Below are 19754 nucleotides of genomic sequence, written 5' to 3'. Positions count from 1 at the left end.
GTTGTGATCAATTAGCTTGCTCACCAGGAAGGGCCCACAGAAGCAGGTTGTGGACTAGTCAGAGTAAGCTGAGGAAAGGGCTCAAACAAAAAGAGTGTGGAAACCTGGGACTGGAGACCAACCTTCAACAGCTACTGTGAGGGGAAATCTGTGAGGGATGCCTGAGAGTGCTCCAGGGCCTTGTCACTTCTAGAGGCAATGCATTTGAATCATCTGAGAGGTGCCCAGCTCCAATCTGTGGTTACCAATGATACCCCTGCATGAGTCTCATATGCTGCCATATGAAGCTCATGAAATAGTACATCTGATACAGTCCCACCCTGAACACTGTATCACCAGCTCCAGAGGGTAGTGAACAGAGCTGCATGATGTCATCCACTTGGATCCCTAGGCAGCTCTGCCCCCTTCCTGAATGTAGCCTTGCAGGCTGCAAGCAAAGGAGGGTTACTGTGCCTGACCTGAATAAAGATGGTGGTGCTAGCAGGGAGCAGTTGAGAGACCTGCTGTAGCAAGTTCAGTGCCATAGCCTTCAAGTGCTGGATCTGCCACGAAATGGCCCTGAGGATCATCTTGCAGTTTGAACCTCCAGACCAGCTGCTGCCAGTGCTCTGTGGTGCCACTGCTCATGTAAGGGACAAGTTCTATGAATGAGTGTTTGTTAGAGTCTTAGGACTTATCTCTCCCTCAAAATTCCATACCTAATGCAACAATATTCCTTTTGTTTTACTTGTTAAATATCTTGAAGTTTGACCTACTCTCATAACTTTTGAACTTGAATTGTATCAAGATGCTTCCTACTCATATCCAGTATTTTTTATCTTCAAATAAACCACCCAGTAGTGTATATTTTGTAGATGTGATTAACCTCTACCATCAACTAAGTAAGGGAGGTAATACTTTTTAATGCAAATTCCTCTATTAAGAACCCTGGCTAAAATAATAAAAAAGCAGAAAAATTATGAAAGTAAATTAGTAATATTAATATCTACATGCTCTCTGAGAAAAGGAATGTAGTTATGATTAGAATATTTATGGGCTCTATTCTTTATGAATGAGTTTATGGGGCCGACACTGGTTTTTGACTTTCTATCTACCACCTACATATATCTTTTATATCTTAGTTTAAGTCAGAATTTGCTAAGTGAAATGGAAGCCATCTTGCTTGTATTTTACATTGTGAGGTCATCAAATTCCTTAAAGTTCTGTAAGTTGTCATGGGAACCTTCAAATACACAGTTTCTCAGAGAGACCTTAGGGTGGGGTATCATTTACCAGGTAATATATTTTGTACATTTTATGGAAGTTTATGGGACTGTAAATTTCCTTTTAATTGTGAAAGCTAAAGAAGTTCAAGATTATTCTGGTAACTGTTATTGTCTTTGATATTCTTTTTCCTGAGTCTTTATTTTATTTTAATGCATTATAATAATTTGTTTATCACCAATTTTTCATGTCTTTTGTCAATCTATTATTTCTCCCTCTTAATCATAATATATTTTATTTCACGAAACAGCCAATAATTTTATGTTTCATCTTTCATATTACCATTACCTGTGAATGTTTTTAATATCCTAGTCTAAATCTATCCTTCCATCGTGAACCTATAAACAAATTGAATTTTAAGTATTTTATCATGAACTCAAACAAAATTATTTCAGTTGTACAGACTACAATCATATATATCTATTTTGAGAAATCTTGGAACCCTGAATAATTCACACTATCCAGGTAATGCATTTTTAAAGCCATATTTTCTTATTTTCTTTTTAAAAGTTTTGTACACTTATTTGAGAAAACTTTTCAATTAGCAAGAAACTTCGTTGGCTATGATTAGTGCCCAATAAGCTTTTCCATCACTGGGTATAAAAAGAAGTTTTAGAAGACACCATCCAAACTAGAAGGAGCACTAGAGGCTGAAGTTGGGCACCTTTTCCTCTGGACTGCTCTTAGTGATTGGTGCTGAAGATGAAGAATTCCTTAAAGAGCAACCCCAAAGGAAGGCTTTGGATATCTTGAGGGAAAGCAGGAGCAAGAGCTGAGAAAAATGCAATTTCCTTACCAGACACTCGGGGTCTTGTGCATTGTTGACTTCTACCACCCCCCCACCCAGAACTCTTACCAAAGTTTGGTTTAAGGGTCTCAAAGTTACAGGTTTACTGGAAAAGATAATAAATCAAGGACTGTTGAGAACTGCTCTCAAGCATTCCTATCCTATTTTTAGCTGGACAGAGGCAAGGATCACCACTGACTGGCCCAAAGGAAGTTGAAACTCAAAATTGCACCATTCTGCTCACCTTAATCTCATCTATAAGAACTATCTCTGTAGACTCCTGCATTGTTTTTCCTCTGGGAAAGTGTTGATGGTTATTTCTCTATTCAACTGTGTAATTCTAAAAAAGTCAAGTATTTATACCAAACAATCCAGCAACTTAGCCCCTAAGTAACTACCCATAACTACACTAATAAATTATAGACTTGCATATAAATTTCCTAGCAATATTATACTGTGTAGCCCAAAATTGGAAACAACTTAAATGTCCTTTAACTGAAGATTTGACATATAAAATGTAGTATGTTCCTAGTATGGAGTAACACTCAGCAAAAAAAGAATGAAATAACACAATCATTATGCATCTCAAAAACATTGTGATAAGTGAAAGAAATCAAATGCAAAGAATTACATATTGTATAATGAAATATATGATATTTCTAAAATGGCAAAACTATAATGCACAAGAGTTGTTGCCTGGTGCTTTGAAATGGAGTAGGGATTAACTTAAAAGGGCAAGGGAGGTCTTTTCAGGAGAATGGGAGTGTTCCAAAATTGGATGTGGTACTGGTTATATAAGATAAATTTAAGAAAAATGTATTAAAAGTCATAAAACTGCATACATGAGGTAGGTGACCATATGGTATGTAAATTATACAACAAAGCTGACAAAATAATTCAGAGTCCCCAAAAACATTGGCTAAATGAGTTTCTTAATGACATGTTCTAAAATAAAACTAGAAAAGAATTAAATATGCATTTACTGATCATTTGAAATAAGTTGTAACACAATCTTAACCATTGGTACATTTTTAAAATTATCTCCTTCTTGCTATTGATATATTTTCTTACATAATTTGATTTATTACCTTAATATTTTGCTTAGGATACCTATAGCTTGGCCTATGAAATGGATGCATTTAAATAACTTGATTTTTATTTCATGTCCTGGTACCTTTACATCAACATCAATATAATATCAGTTTCCCAAAGGAAATTTTAAAATATTCTTGTGTTTTCTACTCTGTGTAGGTATGGGAAATGTAAATTTATTTTTCTTCCTTAAAAGTGTGGAGTATTCTGTAAGTCTGGACATGAAATTTTGATTCTGTGGTTTCATTTCTTGCTTGGTTCTTTGGAATTTTCAAAATGTGATTCAACTTTCTGGGTTTATATAGGGTTTTCCTGTTTTATGTTGTGCTTGTGTTTTATAAATTTGATTTTCAAAATATGGTGGATTTTGATCTTTGCAGTCAAATTTTTACTTTTAAGAATTTCAAACTTTTCTCCTAGTATCTCTATAAAATAATTATTCTGTTTAAAAAAATAAGAAAGAAGTTGTAATACTATAATTGTGGGGAAATTAGTTACACGAGGCAATTCAAAGATGGCACCCAAAGGAAGTAAGGTGGGTGGAATCCAAAGTTGTTTACCACTAAAACTAATTGGCGGCCGGTGCCTCGGCTCAATAGGCTAATCCTCCGCCTTGCGGCACCAGCACACCGGGTTCTAGTCCTGGTCAGGGAGCCGGATTCTGTCCTGGTTGCCCCTCTTCCAGGCCAGCTCTCTGCTGTGGCCAGGGAGTGCAGTGGAGGATGGCCCAAGTGCTTGGGCCCTGCACCCCATGGGAGACCAGGAGAAGTACCTGGCTCCTGCCATCGGATCATCATGGTGCACCGGCCGCAGTGCGCTGGCCGTGGCAGGCCAATGGAGGGTGAACCAATGGCAAAGGAAGACTTTTCTCTCTCTGTCTCTCCCTATCCACTCTGCCTGTCAAAACAAACAAACAAACAAACAAAAAACAAAAACTAATTGGCTATGCAACATCAGGGGGAGTGGCAACAACTGATAATGAGGGTATACACATGGCTAGTCCTATAGACATTGCCCCATAAAGTGATCTTTGATTGGTTGGTCCTTATGCGCTGCCCCAATGACTCTGCAGTTTTGTGCTTTAAAAGGCTTTGTTACACGTGAAATAAACCAGTTCTTGCTACACTTGGCTCCCTGCTGTATCTGATTGTCTCCGGGATCTGGAGGCTGGGGAACGGGCAAGCAGAGCACTTACCTTTTCTCAGGCCCAGTCTATCCTGTATGGGTGGACTAAGACCCTGCAATAATCTATAGCAAATTTTTTTTTTTTTTTGACAGGCAGAGTGGACAGTGAGAGAGAGAGACAGAGAGAAAGGTCTTCCTTTGCCATTGGTTCACCCTCCAATGGCCACCACAGCTGTTGTGCTGTAGCTGGCACACCGTGCTGATCCAATGGCAGGAGCCAGGTGCTTCTCCTGGTCTCCCATGGGGTACAGGGCCCAAGGACTTGGGCCATCCTCCACTGCACTCCCTGGCCACAGCAGAGAGCTGGCCTGAAAGAGGGGCAACCGGGACAGAATCTGGTGCCCCGACCAGAACTAGAACCCGGTGTGCCGGCACTGCAAGGTGGAGGATTAGCCTAGTGAGCCATGCACCAGCTCAGCAAAATATTTTTGTAAGTAACTACATTTTCTAAAACCACAAATATAAAAAATTAGGACAGTAGCATTGTTTTCTATTTTTGAAAATCTAATGTCTTGCTTAATAAAAAAAAATTATCTGGACTCTCATAGCTGCTTGTCCTTCAATCTTGGGTAATACTGCAAGTCACACTACCCCCTGGAAAAATATCCTGTAAACTCATAGAAGGACAAGAGGGCAGGGAACAATTAATGACAAGGTTGACAGAACTATACTTTGAGAATACTTATAGTGAGGAACTGTTTCCCTGCTCATTTGTTGGTTGAAGGTTTAGTTGGGGAAATGGATGTTTTAAAGGGGCAGACTTTCTGGGCTCCTGAACAACAGAGCTGCATATTGTGTCTTGTTTAAGGGGCAGAGCTGATTCAGCCCCTGGACCACACAAAAGACCCATGAAATCATTTGGCCTGGCCTTAAGGCAGCCACAGGCAGGGCTGGAAATTCAACAGACTAATTTTTAAGCTGATAATTTTCTATGGCCTGTGAATGATGTTTTAAATATCCAAATGGCCCCAGGCAGAAACAATTTCCCCACCCCTCTTAGACCCTGGAAACCAAGTGTGCTGCACACTAGGCATCTCATTGCCCTCCACAGGTGCTGTAGCTGTAGGACCTTAAGGGGTTACATGTCCCACCATTCCCTTCTCCTCACCACAACCACAAGCTACAGCATAAAATTCTCATCCTGGAATTATGTTGTGTTATGCAGGAAGATTCTATTGTAATTGCTTATCTTTGTGCAACCTAGAAGTATCATCTTTAATGAACATTAAGCTAAGTCAGAGGTTCTCAAAATACAGTCCAGGGACCAGCACCAGAAGCAGCATCTTATAACTGATTTGAAATTCAAGCTCTCTGGCCCCACCCTCCTGAACAAAGCCTCTGCAGTTGAGGCTCAGCAATCTGTAGTCTAACAAGCCTTTCAGGTGATTCCAATGCACCAAATAGTTTAAGGCATTAGCCTTGAAGTTAAACTGAGCTGGATCTTTCCTTGGAAAGGAAACCCAGCACAGGTGATAAGGAAAGCACTTTCATTCCCTTCCTATCTCCTCCCCTTCCTGTGTGAGTGGTTCTGGAGAGACAGTGGCAGTACAAGCTTTGAATCAGAAACACAAGTTTTTGTTATTCTGTTTCTCTGGAGATTCCTGATTAATCCATGGTGAATAAATTGCACTGATATATAAGAAAAGATATTTGATAAAATTCCTAAATATTATGGATTAAAACCAATTAATACTGGGCCCAACGTTGTGGTACAGCTGGTTGAGGTATTACTTGTGACACTGGCAACCTAAATCAACTGTGGTTGAGTCCAAACTGCTCTCTTTCTGATCCAATTCACTGCTAATATGCCTGGGAAGGAAACAGAAGATGGCTCAAGTACTTGGACACCCCCCAACCCAGGTGGGAGCCAGGTTAGAGTTCCAAGCTCCTGGCTGTGGCCAGGAACAATCTCAGCCATTATAGCCATTTAGATACTGAACCAGTGGATGGAGGATCTACCTTCCTCTGTCATTTTGCCTGTAAAATGAATACTTTAAAAAATAAAATTAATACATATAAACCCAACATTTACTTAATATTTATTTCAAATAATTTGCTAAAATAATGTTTATGGTTGCAGCCATTAGCTTCGAAGTCAGAAGATGAGATCAAATCATTACTATTATTTACCATTGTTTCTGATACTCACAATGAACATATTTAGAAAAGGAAGCTTGTGGTATAAAAATTGTAAATGTTTCAAAACTGATTTTTGATCTAGAAAAACACTTTAAATCATACTTTGTTAAGATTTCTAGGAACAAAATAAGCACTCAAAAATGGCCATCATACATAAAGGGTAGAAATACTAATTAGATATAAATATTTTTAGCACACAATGTAGAATTTGGGGAGTGAACTGGCAGATGGAAGAGTCTCTCTCTCTCTCTCTCTCTCTCTCTCTGCCAGTCCTTCTCTCTGTGTGTAACTCTTTCAAATAAATAAATAAATAAATATTTATAAAAAAACAACAGAGGAGGGGCTAGCATTGTGGCATAGCTGATTAAGTTGCCACTTATAACTCTGGCATTCCAAGAGGGATGGTTTGATTCCCAGGTGCTCCAGTTCTGATCCAGCTGTTAATATACCTGGGAAATCCACGAAAGATGACCCAAATACTTGGGTCCCTGAATGCGTGTGGGAGACCTGGATGGAGTTTCAAGCACCTTTTTTTGGCCTGGTCCAACCCTAACTAGTATGGCCATTTGAGAAAGGAATCAGTAGATGGCATAACTCTCTCTCTGCCTCTCCAACTCCATCCCCTTCCTTCTCCCTCTCCCTGTAACTCCTTACCAAAAGTACTGTGAGATTAACTACAAAACTTGTTCTCAAACATAAACAAGAATGTCAAATTGTTTAGTCAACAACAGTAGTCACTGTGTACTTATTTCTCATGTGGGATCTGTCCTTAATGTGTTGTCCAATGTGAAGTAATGCTATAACTAGTACTGAAACAGTATTTTACACTTTGTGTTTCTGTGTGGGTGCAAACTGATGAAATCTTTACTTAATATATACTAAATCGATCTTCTGTATATAAAGATAATTGAAAATGAATCTTGATGAGAATGGAATGGGAGAGGGAGAGGGAGATGGGAGGGGAGTAAGTGGGAAGGAAATTATGGGGGGGAGCCATTGTAATCCATTAACTGTACTTTGGAAATTTATATTTACTAAATAAAAAAATTCTAAAAAAATAAAATGATGATACACAGTCAAAAATAAATAAATAATAAAAATATTCTAATAACCAACTATAGTTCAGTTCAGTGATAAATCACAATAGACATTGGCTATAAGCAACATATATGAATGTATGAATCAGACAGATTTTTAAACAACTAGATTTGTGTGGGTGAATTGTTTCACTACCTCGCCATACACACACACACCAAATTCGTGCATTTAAAGACTTAGCCCTCAGTGCAACTCTTTGTGGTGACAGAGCCCTTAATATGTCGTCAAGGTTAATTGAATTCAAAGGCTGAGTCTCCATGCCAATAGAACTGGTGTGCTCAAAAGACCAGGAAGATGCTAGGATCTCCCTCATGCAAGCCAAGACTATCTGAGGGCACAGGAATATGGCAGAAGGCAACCATGTATCAGCAAGCTAAAGAGGCATCTGCTGGTCTCTTGATCTTGGACATCTGGTCTCCTGAAAGGTGAGAAATAGAATTCTAATGTTTCTGCCACCAGTAAAAAACTAGGAGTGGCAATAGGAGATGGAGGAGGAAGATGGGATGAGGGTGAGAGGGAGGATAGGGTGGGAAGAATCACTATATTCCTAAATTTGTACTTATGAAGTGCATGAAGTTTGTACCTTAAATAAAAGGTTTCTGGGGAAAAAGAAGATAATAAGAACAACCAAAAGAAGCATCCTAGATTCTCATATCTTGGAGGCAACAATTTTATACTATTTTAAACGTTTCTCCTGGAAGATGTCTTTATATTTGTAAGTAAAATATTTGTATTTTTTATATATTAATTACTGAAATAAAACTCTAAAAGACATGAAAAAAATCATCCCTTAGGACTAAAGGCTTAAGCTTTAACTTCCCCAAATACATAAATTATCTTTTTTTAAGATTTATTTTATATCTTTCAAAGACAAAGTCACAGAGGGAAGTAGAGACAAACAGAGAGAGGTCTTCCATCCATTGGTTCACTTGCTAGATGGCTGAAATGGCCGGAGCTGTGCTGATCCAAAACCAGGAGCCAACAGTTTCCTCCAGGTCTCCCTTGTGGGTGCACTGCTTTCCCAGGCCACAGCGGAGAGCTGGATTGGAAGAGGAGCAGCTGGCACTAGAATAGGTGCACACATGGGATGCTGGCACTTCAGGCTAGGGCTTTAACTCACTGCATCACAGTGCTCGCCCCCATAAATAATCCTTACAAACACATCACAGAAAACTTGGAAGCACAGAAACACTGGCAAACACTCACAAACAGGCCCCCTTTCCTCCCACATTTTGACCCAAATTCTATTAATGGAAACAGTCTATCTTAGCTTATGCTCCCCTAAAGGTACCAAAGTGGGGAACAGAAAATATAATACAGTTTGCATTTTTGCTTAGCCTTCCCAAGCCACATGCACTGAGGGAAGAGAGATTGAATGGAGGATCTTTTTCAGGCTTCAGAAACTGCATGATTCTGAGGCAAGAGCCACCTGAGACCTGCCACTTCTGAAACTGCATGCTGCTGAGGCGCATACCCTAAGGCAAAAATTGCACATTTGCTCAAGCACATTTGCTGAGGCAAAAATCTTGTGTTTGAAATGAGTTATCAGGGCTGGGACTGTGGTGTAACGGGTAAAAGCACCACCTGCAGTGCTGGCATCCCATATGGACTCCAGTTCAGGTCCCAGATGCTCCACTTCTGATCAAGCTCTCTGCTATGGCCTGGGAAAGCAGTGGAAGATGGGCCAAGTCCTTGGGCTTCTGCACCCACATGGGAGACCCTGAAGAAGCTCCTGGCTCCTGGCTCCTGGCTTCAAATCGGCGCAGCTCTGGACATTGCAATCAGGGAGTGAACCAGTGTATGGAAGACCTTTCTCCTCTCTCTCTCTCTCTGCTCTCCTTCTCTGTGTAACTCAGACATTTGTCTTTATATCTCCCTGTCCCTTTAAATCTGCCTCTCAAATAAATAATTACTTTTTTAAAAATTCTAGAGATGGAGACTGCTAAATCACTCTCCACTTAGAGCACTAGAGAAACAAATTGTCCCCAAGTAGTTGGTGGCCTAGCTGACAGGTGAAGCTCTGCTGGAAGTGAGAATGAGCCAGCTCAGCCCCAGGAAGACAAAGTCGCTTTCTTCCACAGCAGACTAGTCAGTGGGGAATTAAAAAAGAGAATTTGCAATTATGAAGTTGGGGATAGCAGGAACTATAATGGAAAACAAACTAAAACTATGCTCATTATTTATGTCATTTTGTAATCATTTATTCATTAAATATATATTCAATTTTGATATTATTATTATCAAGTGTAAAGGTATATAGGGATGTTGATTATTATGAATTTTTAGGCAATCATTGCTTAAGATGACATTCACTCCAAACACTGAAGAATATTTAGTCAGTGCTTTATATAATGTTGCAATAAGTGCAATTTAAATACTATGTGCCCCCATAGTCATAAAACTCAAACTTCTAGCATAAATCCAAATATGTATATTTATATTACATTATTTACAGAATTACCAATTTCTCTAGTGCATATTTGCATTTAAAATAACTTTTTAGGAATACTTCTTTATGTCTTCATGCTTTATAAAATAAAGTAAATGTCTTTAGGAAACTTTTGCAGTAGTTATTCCTGTGAACAGTAGTCAATTATAAATTACTCATATTATTATGATTAAATATATTTAAAAATATTTATTTATTTACTTGAAAGAGTTACACATAGGAGAGGCAGAAAAAGAAAGAGAGTTCTTCCATCAATTGGTTCACTCTCCAATTGGCCACAATGGCTACAGTTGGGCCAATCCTAAGCCAGGAGCCAGGAGACTCCTCCAGGTCTCCAATGTGGGTGCAGGGGCCCAAAGACATGGGCCATCCTCCACTGCTTTCCCAGGCCATAGCAGAGAGCTGGATCAGAAGTGGAGCAGCTAGGATTCCAACCAGTGCCCATTAGGGATGCCGAAACCACAGGTGGTGGCTACACCACAGTTCTGGCCCCATGATTAACTACTTTATATTTTAAATTTTTTTTTATTTATTAGACAGGTAGAGTTACAGACAGTGAGAAAGAGAGACAGAGAGAAAGGTCTTCCTTCCATTGGTTCACTCCCCAAATGGCCACTACAGCCAGAGCTGCACTGATCCAAAGCCAGGAGCCAGGTGCTTCTTCCTGGTCTCCCATGTGGGTGCAGGGGCCCAAGCACTTGGGCCATTCTCCACTGCCCTCCTGGGCCACAGCAGAGAGCTGGCCTGGAAGAGGAGCAACCGGGACTAGAACTCAGCACCCATATGGGATGCCGGTGCTACAGGCAGAGGTTTTGCCATGTAAGCCACAGTGCCAGTCCCAACTACTTTATATTTTAAAAATTTGACACCATTTATGTTCTTTCAGATAATTCTAATGAATTATCAAGGTATATTGGTATTTAAAATGTATTTTTTGGTGGGGAGCCTTGAAGTATCTCTTTTCTTAGAATGCCTCTGTTTCAAAGTACATTGAAAACATTTTAACTACACTTTTTCATGAACTCCTATAATGGGGAGGGTTTTCTTTTTTTAAGAAAATTTTCATTTAATAAATATAAATTTTGAAAATAGAACTTTTGCATTATAGCAGTTCCACCCCACAACCACCCTTCCACCCACAAACCATCCCATCTCCTACTTCCTCTCTCATCCCATTTATTCATTTATAGTTATCTTTATATACAGATCAACTTAGTATATACTAAGATATCAACAGATTGCACCCACACACACAAAGTATAGAGTACTCTTTGAACACTAGTTTTACCATTAATATGCATAGTACAACACATTAAGAACAGATACTACATGGGGAGTAAGTGCACAGTGACTCCAGTTGTTCACTTAAAAATTGACACTCTTATTTATGATATCAGTCATCACCCGAGGCTCTTGTCATGAGCTGCCAAGGCTACGGAAGCCTCTTGAGTTCACAAACTCCGATCTTATTTAGAAAAGGCCATAATTAAAGTGGAAGTCCTCTCCTCCCTTTGGAGAAAGGTACTTCCTTGTGTGATGGCCCATCCTTTCTGCTGGGATCTCACTCACTGGGATATTTCATTTAGGTCATTTTTTGCCACAGTATCTTGGCTTTCCATGCCTGAGATACTCTCATGGGATTTATAGCCAGATCCGAATGCCTTAAGGGCTGCTTCTCAGGCCAGAGTGTGGTTTAGGGCATTTGCCATTCTATGAGTCTGCTGTTTATCCCGCTTCCCATGTTGGGCAATTCTCTCCTTTTTAATTCTATCAATTATTATTAGCAGACACTGGTCTTATTTATGTGATCCCTTTGATACTTAATCCTATCTTTATGGTCAATTATGAACTTAAACTGATTACTTTAACTAGAAAGATGGCATTGGTACATGCCAACTTAATGGGATGTTTCTAGCTATACTGTTAGGGATAAGTGAGCATGTGCCAAACTGTACATCACTTTCCTCTCTTACTCCCGCTCTTATTGTTAACAGGGATCAATTTTCAGTTAACTTTAAACACCTAATAATAACCATTGTAAATTAAAGAGTTAAACCAATGGGATTAAGTAGAAAAAGAAAATACAGTCATCACAGGACTGATCAAGTCATTGTTTTTCATAGTGTCAGTTTTACTTCTACAGGTTTCCTTTAGGTGCTCAGTTACTTGTCACAGATCCGGGAGAACATATGATATTTATCCCTTTGGGACTGGCTTATTTCACTCAGCATGATGTTTTCCAGATTCCTCCATTTTGTTGCAAATGACCAGATTTCATTTTTTTTTTTTTACTGCTGTGTAGTAGTTGATAGAGTGCTTATCCCATAATTTCTTTATCCAGTCTTCTGTTGATGGGCATTTAGGTTGATTCCATGTCTTAGCTATTGTGAATTGAGCTGCAATAAACATTGAGATGCAGACAGATCTTTTATTTGCCAATTTAATTTCCCTTGGATAAATTCCAAGGATTGGGATGGCTGGGTCATGTGGTAGGGCTATATTCAGGTTTCTGAGGAATCTCTAAACTGTCATTCATAGTGGCTTTACCAGTTTGCATTCCCACCAACAGTGGATTAGTGTGTCTTTTTCCTCACATCCTCACCAGCATCTAATGTTAGTTGATTTGTGTATGTAAGCCATTCTAACTGGCGTGAAGTGAAACCTCATTGTGGTTTTAATTTGCATTTCCCTGATGGCTAGTGATCCTGAACATTTTTTCATGTGTGTATTGGCCGTTTGGATTTCCCCTTTTGAAAAATGTCTATTTAGGTCATTGGCCCATCTCTTAAGTGGGTTGTTTGTTTTGTTGTGGAGTTCCTTGATCTCTTTGTAGATTCTAGTTATTAATCCTTTATCAGTTGCATAATTTGCAAATATTTTCTTCCATTATTTTGGTTTCCTCTTCACTTTCCTGACTGTTTCTTTTGAAGTACATAAACTTCTCAATTTGATGCAAATCCCAATTGTTAATTTTGGCTTTGACTGCCTGTGCCTCTAGGGTCTTTCACAAAAAGACTTTGCCTGTGCCTATATCTTGCAGGGTTTCTCCAATGTTCTCTAATGATTTGATGGTTTTGGGTTGTAGATGTAGATCTTTAATCCATGTTGAATGGATTTTTGTGTAAGGTGCAAGGTAGGGGTCTTGCTTCATACTTCTGCATGTGGAAATCCAGTTTTCCCAGCACCATTTGTTGAATAGAATGTCCTTGCTCCAGCAATTGGTTTTAGATCCTTGATCAAATATAAGTTGGCTGTAGATGTTTGGATTGATTTCTGGTGTTTCTATTCTGTTCCATTGGTCTATCCATCTGTTTCTGTACCAGTACCATGCTGTTTTGATTACAAGTGTCCTGTAGTATGTCCTGAAATGTGGTATTGTGATGACTCCATCTTTGTTTTTGTTGTACAAGATTTCTTTAGCAATTTGAGGTCTCCTGTGCCTCCATATTAATTTCAGCATCATTTTTTCCTATCTGAGAAGAATGTCTTTGGTATTTTGATTGGTAATGCATTCAACCTATAAATGGCTTTTGGGAGAATGGACATTTTAATGATATTGATTCCTCCAATCCATGAGCATGGAAGATTTTTCCATTTTTTGGTATTCTCTTCTATTTCTTTCTTTAAAGTTTTGTAATTCTCATCATAGGGATCTTTGATATCCTTGGTTAAGTTTATTGCAGGGTATTCGATATTTTTTGTTGCTATTATGAATGCAATTGATCTTAGAAGTTCTTTTTCTTCCATGGCATTGTCTGTGTATACAAAGGTTGCTGATTTTTGTTCATTGATTTTATATCCTGCTACTTCCTAGCGCTTCTGTGAGTTCCGACAGTCTCTTAGTGGAGTACCTTGGATCCTCTAAATAATCATATCATCCACAAAGAGGATAGCTTTACTTCTTTCTTCCCAATTTGTATCCCTTTAATTTCTTTTTCTTGTCTAATGGATCTGGGTAAAACTTCCAGTACTATATTGAATAGCAATGGTGAGAGTGGGGATTCTTGTCTGATACCAGATCTCACTGGAAATGCTTCCAGCTCTTCCCCACTCAATATGATGCTTGATTGTGTTGAGGTATGTTCCTTCTACACCAATTTGATTAGAGTTTTCATCACAAAAGAGTGTTTTATTTCATCAAATGCTTTCTCTGCATCTATTGAGATAATCATAATGGTTATTCTTCTGCAGTTTGTTAATGTAGATTGATTTGAAATATTTAACAATCCCTGAATACCAGGGATAAATCCCACTTGGTCTAGGTGGATAATCTTTCTGATGTGTTGTTGCATTCTATTGACCAGAATTTTATTGAGGATTTTTGCTTCTATGTTCATCATAGAAATTGGTCTGTAATCCTTTGCTGCAGCTTTTTCAGGTTTAGGAATTAAGGAGATGCTGCTTTTTAGAAAGAATTTCAATGGATTCCTTCTCTTTCAATTGTTTTGAATAGTTTGTTAAGAACTGAAGTTAGTTCTTTAATTTCTGGTAGAATTCAGCAGCAAATCCATCCAGTCCTGGACTTTCCTTTATTGGGATTTCCTTTATTACTGATTCAATTTCTGACTCGATTATGAGTCTGTTCAGATTTTCTGTTTTCATAGTTCAGTTTATAGGATGTATGTGTCCAGGAATCTATCCATTTCTGATAGATTTCCCAGTTTGTTAGTATATTTTGTAGTTATTTCTGATGATTCTTTTTATTTCTGTGGTGTCTGTTGTTGCATTCTCTTTTTCATTGCTAAATTTATTTACTTTGGTCTTCTCCCTTTTTTTGGTTAGTTGGATGAATGGTGTGTAAATTTTATTTATATTTTCAAAAAAAATAGCTCTTCATGGCCGGTCCGTGGCTCAATAGGCTAATCCTCCATCTTGTGGTGCCGGCACACTGGGTTCTAGTCCTGGTTGGGGGTGCCAGATTCTGTCCCAGTTTCCCCTTTCAGGCCAGCTCTCTGATGTGGCCCGGGAGTGCAGTGGAGGATGGCCCAAGTCCTTGGGACCTGCACCCCATGGGAGACCAGGATAAGTACCTGGCTCCTGCCATCGGATCAGCGTGGTGCTCTGGCCTCAGCATGCTGGCCATGGCGGCCATTGGAGGGTGAACCAACAGCAAAAAAAGGAAGACCTTTATCTCTGTCTCTCTCTCTCTCACTGTCCACTCTGCCTGTCAAAAAAAATTAAAAAAAAATAACTCTTCTTTTTGCAGATCCTTTGTAATGGATTTTGGATTCAATTTGTTTATTTCTTGTTTAATTTTAATTATTTCTCTTTTCCTACTAGTTTTCTGTTTGATGTGCTGTAGTTTTTCTAGATCATTGAGATGCATTGAGCTAATTTATTTGGCACCTTTATAATTTCTTGATGTAGGCACCTATTGCTACAAACTTTCCTCTTAACCCTGCTTTTGCTTTCTCCCATAAGTTTTGATATGTTGTATTGTTATCCTCATTTACTTCCAGAAAGTTTTTGATTTCTCTTTTTATTTTATTCTATGGCCCACTGTTCATTCAAGGGGCATGTTGTTCAGTCTCCATGTGTTTGCATATGCTCTGGGGATTCCTGAGTTGCTGATTTTCAGCTTCCTTCCATTGTGTTTTGAGAAGATGCATGGTATGATTTTGATTATTTTGAATTTGCTGAGACTTGCTTTATGGCCTAGTATGTGGTCAGCCCTAGAGAAAGTTCCACGCACTGCTGAGATGAATATGTATTTTGCAACTGTAGGATAAAAGCTCTGTAGATATCTGTCAGATCCATTTGGTCTATAGTGTTGATATAAGTTTATAATAGTTACATCTTCCTGTTGAATTGATGAATAAATCATTATTTGGCACTGCAGATGGCAGCTTTATCTGCTACACCACAGCACCAGCCCTTCAATTTTCCTCTTGTTTAGAAACTTGAGCTTTTGTTGGGGAAAATGTATTTACTTGCTTAGGTAGGAAATTTAAAAACTGGATGGTATTTTCAGTTAAGTCCTCATTGGAGGGACTGTAGATGAGACTATCATCTACATATTGTAAGATTGCTCTATTTTTAGCTATAATTCTCTGAGTTCTTTTGCAAGCACATTACCAGACAAGTGCAGGCTGTCCCAGAAACCTTGGAGGAGGACAGTCCATGCATATTGTTGAATTATACTGGAAACTAGGTCAGTATATTCAAAGACAAATAAAAACAGATTCTGAACTTAACAGGATGCAGAAAAAAGCATCCTTTAGGTTTAAAGCTGTATACCATGAGATCCTTTCAGGTATTTGTGTCAGTATTCTATTAGGATTTGGCACAAGAAAATGAATTGAAGTAACTACTTTGTTGACTGCCCTGAGCTCTTGAACCATCCTGTATTCTCCACTTGATTTTAAAACATACAAGATAGGAGTATTATAGGGAGACATGGATTCAAAAGTCCATGGTTGAGCAACAAAATTAACTTTAAGGAAACACGTAAGGAAGATAGCACATCTCTTAGAAGCATTTACACATAACTAAAACTTAAGAGATATAAAAATAATCTTTACTTAACACATTAAAGAAAGTAAATCTTTGAGAACAAGTTTTACCATTAACTCTAATATTGTAACTCTAATATTGAAGATAGAGGTCCTGCATGGGAAATTAGTACACAGTTAATCCTGTTGTTAATTTTAACAATTAATACTTTTAAAATTTTATTTTTATGTTTATTTTATTTATTTTAAAGTCAGTTACACAGAGAGAAGGAGAGGCAGAGAGATAAAGAGGTCTTCCATCTGCTGGTTCACTCCCTAATTGGCCACAACAGCTGGAGTTGCACTGATCCAAATCCAGGAGCCAGGCGCTTCTTCTGGGTCTCCCACACTGGTGCAGGGGCTCAAGAACTTTGGCCATCTTCTTTTGCATTCCCAGGCCATAGTAGAGAGCTGGATTGGAAATGGAGTAGCCAGGACCTAACCCAGCACCCATATGGGATGCTGTTACTGCAGGCAGTGGCTATACCCACCACACAACAGCACTGATCCCAACAATTAACACTCTTATGTATGCCATCAGTGATCACCCAAGGCTCTTTACATGAGATGCCTAGCCTACTGAAGCCTTTTGAATCTGTAAACTATGTTTTATCAATGGCCAAGAACTTCTCAAAATAGATAGTGGCAGGACACAGGGAAATTAACATTCAGACAGGGACATCTCATTGTCGATTTCCCTGTCATGTAGCCAGCCTGTCCCCAGCATACACCACAAGCCTCCTTGGTTCCCTAAACCATTCTTTTGGAACCTCTAAACTCTAGTGGCTTACCCCAGCAACCAAGCACCATCTGCAATGGGTTCTAGAGCTGCATGGTCTGGGAGCATTGGGTTTCCATCAAGGCACAGGCCCAGGGTGCAAAATTTAAAAGACATCAAGTAATAATCATTGGAAGAAACATTGAAAACAAAAGTGAATGGACATTTGGCATAGCAGTTAAAATGTCATTGAGGATATCTATACCCATGTCATAGTGCTTGAGTTCAAGTCCCAGCTATGCTTCTGAATCCAGCTTCCTGCTAATGCATATCCTAGAAGGCAACAGTGATTTCTCAAGTGATTGGTTCCATGCCAAACAAATGAGAAACCCGTGTGGTGTTCCTGGCCCCTTAAGCCTAGCCCAGAACCAACTATGTCAGGCATTTGAGAGAGTGATCCAACAGATGGAAGATCTCTCTCTCTCTCTCTCTCTTTCTCTCTCTTCCTGCTTCTCTGAGTCTCTGACAGGTCTGGAAACCATTTCAGTGGGATCACTTCACCTAGAGGAGACCCCGAGAGTCTGGCCAAGTAGCATTTCCAGGGAGAAGGGAGCTTACAGGCTCACACACAGGAAGGACACTGATGGTGGTGACGACCAAGATTTCCCAAAGGAAAAGCAAAGAACAGCTTCATGTGAACACCCAGTTGTTTATAACATGCCATGGAAGGTGCAGAGCAGAGTGACATATAAAATCATGACTTGACTTTCTAGGCTTCTCAGTTTCAATCACAACACCCAGACAACTATCTGGAACACTGTTCCAATATAGGAAGGAAAAGCCTTGCAGGGTGGTACAAGTGTGCCCCAAAAGAGAAACTCAGGAAATGAGAATGGGAACACTGGCACTGGGCAAATGAGGGCCTGAACCCCTAAGCCCTTTGAAGAGACACATGGACTCAGGAGGCAAAAGTCCAGGGATGACAGAACCACCCATTTCAGAGCCTTGGCTGCTTCATCCACAGGATCCCCTTAATGGCAATCAACTGGGAAGGTCAAATTAGGTGAGAGCTGGGAGGTGCCTTGCAAACAATAATGTCTCTACAAATGAATGTGTGTCCACCTCATTTCAAAGGCACTGTCACAGAGACAGCATGGGAGACAAACACAAATTCTAACACACCTAAAGCAGGGCCACAACCGGGACTTCATGCTCTTCCTTGATTCATTGGGTGCTGTTGTAATGGAAAGTGAAAGAGATCATGCTGACACAAAGATAAAAAAGAAGAATCTGTATTAAAAGCCATGTCTGGCAATGATAGATCCCATTGGAACCTTGGAGACTGCCTGCTACAGTGAGGAGGGCAAGGGTTTTTAAATTTTCAACTCATATTCTGTTTGGCTTATTTCCAGGGCCTAAGCACAGGTCCTGCTAGCCAATCATGTTGCTCCAAATCTTATCCTCCATATTCTTATCCAATCCAGCTGTAAGCATTTTACAGGGTGAGAAGTAACAGTCGCTCAATGTCTGAATATTTTAAACTGTTTTATACAATTTCTTTAGTCATTATCTTAAGAAAGCAGCAAGCATGCTTACAGAAGCGGAAGGCAGCAGTTAATAGAGATCCAAGTCTGAGGTGAGAAAAATATTTCCTGGAACAGACCCAGACAAAAGCACTTTCTGGAACCTAAACCAAAGCCCACAACATGGGGCTTGGTCCAAAAAATGGAGTAACTTTGGTCAAACCCAGATTATTTTGCAATAATGGGGTGCCTTAATTTTTCTGTACTTTATCATAGTCCAATCCATGTGATCTTGGGCAAATAATTTTCCTTACTTGAACAGCAAGAAGAACTGGAAAACAGCCAAGGTCCCTCTGAAGAAAAAATACTTTAGGAAGCATATTCTGGTCTGCATGGGTAAGTTCTAGGGAAATCACCACAAACCAGATACAATTGCTCTATAATGTTGCCTCCAAATCAGTTCTGTGGTTTCTCTCCTAGCACTTCCTGTTCCTAGCACTTCCTGTTGGGAATTGTCTCTCATAGACCTAAAGGATAGAAACAACGAAAGAGAAGAAATTAACAGGTGCAACTGGATCCTGTGCCCCCAAAACAGAGAATGCCTTTTTCTCAAGATATTAGTGAAAGATTTCAAACACTTACTGCACCTTTGTATACAAATATGTAATTTTTCTTAAATTCCAAAAGGCAGGAATTGCACAAGTCAGGTCTTTCTCCAAACCATAAAACCAAAAGCAAGCTAAACAAGAAACCTGCATTTCTGAACAATGAAAGATAGAGGATAGATAGGTAGGTACATAGGAAGAAGGATGGATAGATATAGCATAGATGGATGGATGGATGGATGGATGGATGGATGGATGGATATAGAGCTTAGATAGAACTAGCTCATTTGAAAACCAAAATGTTCCTATTCTGGGTTCATAAAATAATACATGCAATGGCACTGTACTGCATGGCTTGAAACTTACCACCTAGGAGGTCAGGTCATGATGTACAGACAGCTGCA

This window comes from Oryctolagus cuniculus, chromosome Y (assembly GCF_051225735.1).
Source record: "Oryctolagus cuniculus isolate XC-2025 breed Fujian yellow rabbit chromosome Y, ASM5122573v1, whole genome shotgun sequence".
Lineage (NCBI taxonomy): Eukaryota > Metazoa > Chordata > Mammalia > Lagomorpha > Leporidae > Oryctolagus > Oryctolagus cuniculus.
This window is presented reverse-complemented; position numbering follows the sequence as displayed.